Raw genomic sequence first — 6507 nt, forward strand, 5'->3', positions numbered from 1 at the left:
CCACCATGTTACACTGACGGCATCGACCGAGACAGCCAACAACTATCTGGCCGCCCAATTATCTAGTGAAGACGGCAGCGACCAAGTCGGCAAAGACGACAGTGCCGACGAGACGACTCCACTTCCCAGAACCTGCAACCACGAGCTCTCGCTCTCCGCTGCTTTTATCCGACTCGGCGCGGCCTGGCTCCGCCCTGGCCGCGCCTCCCTTCTCCAACCCACGAGCGGGTTCCAGTGTCTTCCAGGGAGGGTCTCTGTGATCCTTGCCCCAGTGCCTCCGCCCTGCTGACAAACCCGCATGAGGCTCACTGGCGTGTGTACTCCCCGTCCACCGCAGTTACCGCTGCTGGACAACTATTACTCTACAGTTGTACTGCCCCTCTGTACCGTGCCCCCGAGCCATCAACATGGACTCACAGCATCAACACAGACTCACATGATCAACACAGACTCACAGCATCAACAGACTCACACGATCAACAGACTCACAGCATCAATACGGACTCACACCATCAACACGGAAACAGGGTCAGTGAGCAAGATGGCGGATGAGTGCATACATGATGTGAGTGGTGGTGAGTTCAAGTTAAGCACCCAGTTTTAAATCTCATTTACTCCCACCACCACCACCACCACCCTACATACAACAGTCGGAAGTAAATGCCTACACACCCTACATACAATCGTCAGTAGTAGTGGGGAGAAGAGGGCATCAGTGGGGGCGAGTCATGAAGCGTTGAGAAGCCCTCAGATACTCCATAAAACCCCGAGTTTCATGGAGTATAATTTTCAGCATTACAGTTCCATTTTTTTGACGTTAACAAATGTCTCGCCATATATTACACCGTATAGGTAACTAGATTGGGCGAGGGATGGTCTTTTTTGTTGAACAATCAATAAAGCTACGGTGTTGTACTGTGCCCGTATCCGTGTACGGTACTGTGCACTAAAGGAAGAAAAATGGAGCGGCTGAACCTCACTGCCTCCTTACCGGAGGCTGTAAACATCAAGTGACCTGAAAACTGCGATGGGACGTGAAAGACAACATGGAGAGACAAGAGGGCGCCACGTGTGTTCTTCCATGGCAGCAGCTGCATCATCGCAGGCAATGAGGTTCAAATGGGCACAGGAACTTTGAGGTGGACCCACGAGTGTTTGAGCCACAGCGGCGTGCAATCGGCGACCTCTATACGCTTGGCGCAATCCGCACCGTCATTTCACGGAGCCCTTGTCCACTCGACGAGTGCGACGACGCCGTCCCACCGTCATTCGGCGCCTCGTGGTGACATCACAACAGCAAAGCGACAGGTGTTGTTTATTCATTTCTTGAGGCAATTCGAGGGCCCGGTTACATTGCGTTGTGATACACGCACACACCGTCAACATATACTACACCGGTTATAAAAAAAAAAGCAGGGGATAGAAAGGTGGGGGAGCGGACCCGACCACAGGTATTGTTTAAAAGACGTCAAGCGGACCGGGGGTTTTAAATGCAAGTCCATGCGGACACCAACATCCGAACGATTGTACCAATAAATCCTGAACCTTCTGGAAGATTTCAGCTCCCGCTGGTTTGGATCAGGGTGATGTTGGGGCAAATTCCATTAATTGGGAAAGGTGGCAATCTTGTGGGAATGTCCTCGCCAGAGAAGAAACTTGTCGCTTCCATGTTTTATTTTCATCCGACGTCCCATTAGTGAGATCCAGAGCGTGACGGACTCATATGGAGTCGGCCTCCTGTAATTTTTCTGGTCTCATTCTCACCACAGGTGAAGGCAGAGCCACACATCAACGTGCCAATGGGGCCACGGTTGAAGTGGTGGGGCCACGGTTGAAGTGGCGGTGGCCACGGGTCATGTGGCCTCTATGTATTTTCCATGTTGAAGGCCGATTGCCCCAAACATTGCCCGTCATATGCAGTGTCACTGAATAACGTGTGAAACATACTGTAGCATATACAAAATTGTATTTTCTTCATACATTAAATACAATAAACACAATAAACATGAAATGCGTATAGGACATTTATAACTCTCTCAATGACCAAACTTGTATTTTATGAACACACTTATACGAGCAAAATATGACAAAAGTGTTCCAGATTTCAGTTTCAATTGAGACCGAAATCCGGAATCATTACCCCCTACTGACAGACTAATAATACCCGCTCGCAGGCCAAGTGCTGATTCACCTTGGGGCCTCGCCTGGTATAGAGGTCGTGGGTTAAATCCCGACGCCTGTATATCTGGAGTTTGCATGTTCTCCCCGTGACCGCGTGGATTTTTCTCTGGGTCCTTCGGTTTTTCCCTCCACATTTAGAAACATGCGTTTAAAAGTATTTGGCTGCTATATATTTCTGCGTGACAAGCCACTTTATAGCGCTTTCATTTGTGGCCCGGTCGTTCCTGAAAGAGAGCTATACAGCTGAGTGGGCCTTACCTGGTAAAATAAAAAGAGATTAGTTTTGTTAGTTTATTTTGTGCCACAGGGGGACAGCTACAGGGGGGGGGGGGTGCCCATTAAAATGGTCGAGATGAGATGCAACTTAAGGCGCTTGTGACTTCCCAAAAATATTATGGCAGGTTTTCACATCTAAACATCCCGGGTGGCATTGAAGCCAAGAGCTCCCACCCTAGGTGAGTAGCTACGAGAGCGGTGCTGTGCACGGCGACACGCCACTTTCTCCATCTGCCTGACTTGGTATTTTCTTTTTTGTTACTTAAATAAATGTTAATGTTTCGTTTTGTGTACGCGTGTATGTACACCGTTTGGGGAGCGGTGGTGCAGCAGTTAGCGCACTACGAACTCAGCCATCTGAGTACGTGGTGTGGGGTGTGTATAACATCGCAAAACTGGGGAGGACAAAGGCAGCCAGACGTGGGGCTGGCCACACAACCACTTCTGTGCCATGCCGGCCATCATAGGTGCTACCCGTTAACAGCACTTGCCCCAGCAATCTGTTAACGGCGATACGGAGTACCTTTGTCTTTTTGTGCAATTGTGTGCTTCTGTGTGCGACGCATGCGACGATGTGCATGTTTGTGTTTGATAAATGTACATCCGCAATGTGTGTGTGACGCGTATGATGCGCGTGTGTGACGACGGTTGGAACAGTGATTCACGCACTGCCCTATCCACGCGGCGACCTCTCCTCAACGTCTCGAGCCTCGGCGGAGAGCGCCGCGAGGTTCGACTCCAACTCCGGCTTTCCAGGGACAAACCCCCCCCCCAATGCCCCTCCCCCCAGGCCCATGGAGGGGGGGGGAAGTCGCTCCCCTCCCTCACTCCACGCTCAGGAACTTCCTCTTCTTCGCCGTGTTCATGTACGGTCGCCAAGGCCACTCCACCTCGGCGGTGGCCGCGTTGTCCAGCGTGCCCAGTTTAATCTCATAGACTGCGCGACACACAAAAGCAAAGATCCCCCCCATGCAGCCTTTAACAGACGGCGTGGGAAAAGCGCTGTTCGTGTGTTAGCATGTAGGAAAGCCAGCACGGCACACCAAGGGGTGGGTGTGGGTGGCCAGCATTACGTCCGATCATCTTTGAATTTACACATCGCATCCGGGGTGGGGGAATGCGAGTCGGGTCACGGTACAGCGAATGCGACCAGAGCAGCGACCCCACCGACTCAAGTTCCGATCCGCTCTACAAGTCACCCGCGGGCCACCTAGCCCGAGGCTAGACTCTTACATTCAGCCCATCATCCTCTCAGGGGTCGATAAAATTTACAACCACTTCGTAGGGAAGTCCACAAGGAATGTGGAATTTCCACCGCCTCTGCAGGGGTGTAAAGTGGAGACGAGTAACAATGTGTCAGGCAGACTTACGCTCCATCTCGAATCACGGTCCCACCTCCTTCAACTCGATGTCCTTTCCGTCGCGCTTGTAGACGTTGTGCCTGTTGGGAGGGGGGAAGGGGGGCACAGAAGTCACGGGAGGGGTCGCGGCAAGTCACACGGACGGCGCTGGACTCTCATTACGTGTCCTCGCAGACGTTTGCCAGTTAGAGGCCAGCGGCCACCCTGTTTAAAACTGCGGATGCATTAGCAAATGAACAACATTACGCGCCTTCAGCTTCAGAGATGGCGTTAAATAAAAACTCTGTGCTGTTGCTCGAAAACTAAAGTAAAACGAAACTATTTTTATTTTACCACTGAGCTATGTAGCTCTTTTTCACATAAAAATGTATAGCAGCAAAATACTCGAAATTCAAGTTTCTAAATGTGTAGGGAAAAACCCGGAGGACCCGGAGAAAAATCAAAGTGACCAGGAGGAGAACATGCAAACTCCGAATATACAGGCGGACACACAGCACCTGGCCCAAAAGTCTGCTCACTCTTTCCCATTCCGAGACATCTGCAAGTTGCCGGGTGGTAGGTGTCACGTTCACCGCTGAATCTCGGTACGCGCGAGCGGCTCGGCGTTAATTTTATTTATAGAGGCGTAGCGCTGCTGTTTTTAAAAGGCGTTGCCCTCACCGCAGAGAACCGTAGTGACACGACCGGCACTCTATGGAACAAAACTGTGCCACACGCCCTCCCGCATAGTCTTATGGGAGCAAAAGGTATGTCTTCAGGTCAGAAGACGTACTTGAGTTTTTCTTACGGTTCCGTTTCGACGACGTATATGTACATCATGGAAATGAGAAAGGGTTATAGCCTATACGAGGGATCTTTGTGCTTTGGGGATGGGGGAGGAAGATGTGGGTGAGACTGGCACGGTGCCCGCACGCACCCTCTTTCCGAGTCGCGACGTGAAGTTGTGCATCACGAGGTGTTGGAATGCCTCGGACATCATGTCCACGTCCGGATGTCGTGCCGCATCACCACGCTCGAGAGTGTCAAGTACACCGTGGTATCGTACCACGTGTCACATGAACAGCATGCCGGAAAGTTAGACACACCACAGGTGTCACACAGACTGTACTGGAGAGTTAAACAGACTGCCCTTCCATCTGCGGCATCATACCACATCACACCACATACACAGTTAAAACACCACAATTCCATGTCTGCAGCGTCATACTACACACCGCACATCGTACGCACAGCTAAATACACCTCCATCCCCGTCTGTTGCACCGCATCACACACGTCACACCATGCATCACACCGGGGAGCGGGAGCGGAGTGGCTATCTCATTACACTACAAATCCGGTGACCTGACTTCGATTTCCGGTGTGTCCAAGCATCGACAGTGGGGAGACAAAAGGGGCCAGATGCGGTAATGACCACACTACCCACCCCGCCGTGTGCCCTGCCGGCCTTCGTAGGTCGCTCGACAAACAGCACTTGCCCTGACAGCCTGTTAAAGGCTACACGGGGGAGCTTTGTCGACTGCGGTGCGTGCGCGTGCCTGGCATACCGCGGTGCTCATGCAGGACGATGAAGTCGTTGACGGCGTTGGCGCAGCACGCCCACACCAGCGCCTGCAGCTTGTGGCCTCCGTGGTTCATCGGCTGAGCGTTCGGCAGGATCAGCTTCATCTCCTGCGGTGGTGGTGGGAGGGTGGTGGTGGTGTGGTAACATGACAGCAAGCGGTCACACGCCGAGTCCGCTCTTCCCACCGGCGTCCGTCCCGGCCACGCTGCTTTCGCCCCCCCCACTTCCCCGCCCCCCCACTGTAGCCGACTCGGGTTGTGTTGTTTGTTTTTTCCATTGCGGAAGCCGAGCCGAGCCGTGCCGGTATACGGGGTCGCCAAACCCCGTGTTGGCACAACTGGGATGCACCATTGGAAAAACTTTACTATTTTTATTTTACCAGGTAAGGCCCACTGAGCTATGCAGCTCTTTTCCAGAAGCGACCTGGCCACAAATCATAGCTCAACTAAGTGGCTTATCGCCATGTGGAAATTTATAGCAGCCAAATACTCTTAAACGGACGTTGATTCTAAATGCGGAGGGAAAAACCGGAGGACCTGGAGAGAAATCCACGCGACTCCTCGGAAAGAGGCACGCAACTCCAAATATACAGCAGGCATCAGGGTCAGGATTGAACCTGCGACCTCCTGTATACCAGGTGAGGGAGTTAACATCTCGCCACAGTGGCGCCCCCAATGGTACATCTTTCCGTGACCACCGACCGTGCGTAGTGCTACAGTAGATACATTTTCGATGAATGGAAGGGATCGGTCATCGCGAAAAGGCGGACTGAATCGCGAGGAATGAAGTTGACAAAAGCTGCATGCACCAAACCAAAGTGTCCAACGCTCCACCACTTACGACCCCCCCCCCCCCCCCACACAGCCTCCACCTTTCATCAACAACCAGATTTCTTCTGGTTAACTCAACGGATGCGAGTTGTCTCACACTGCACAAGCCCGATGATTGGTCGACACGACTCGTGTGAGGTGCAAGGAACTGATTCTAAAGCCGATAGAGAACACGTGTGTGTGTGCGGTAATTTAGCAGTTAGCATGCTGCCCCACAAACCTAGTGACCCGAGGTTTATTTCCGTTCATGGCCAACACCAGTGGCGATTATCTGAACTGGTCCTGGGCCTCCCCT

The 6507-nt window shown here is 52.2% G+C and overlaps 1 long non-coding RNA gene across 1 annotated transcript; it reads right to left on the bottom strand.

Annotated features, from left to right (window-relative positions):
- Nucleotides 1-1298: 1298 nt before the first annotated feature.
- LOC142922820 (uncharacterized) lies at nucleotides 1299-4925 on the bottom strand. The gene is made up of 3 exons (XR_012940364.1): nucleotides 4735-4925; nucleotides 3828-3898; nucleotides 1299-3394 (listed from the first exon to the last, which is right to left on the bottom strand). It is a non-coding gene; the product is annotated as an uncharacterized LOC142922820 (long non-coding RNA).
- Nucleotides 4926-6507: the final 1582 nt, after the last annotated feature.

Source organism: Petromyzon marinus, unplaced genomic scaffold, assembly GCF_048934315.1.
Source record: "Petromyzon marinus isolate PM22_M1 ecotype Great Lakes invasive population unplaced genomic scaffold, UKy_Petmar_22M1.pri1.0 PM_Scaffold_18, whole genome shotgun sequence".
Lineage (NCBI taxonomy): Eukaryota > Metazoa > Chordata > Hyperoartia > Petromyzontiformes > Petromyzontidae > Petromyzon > Petromyzon marinus.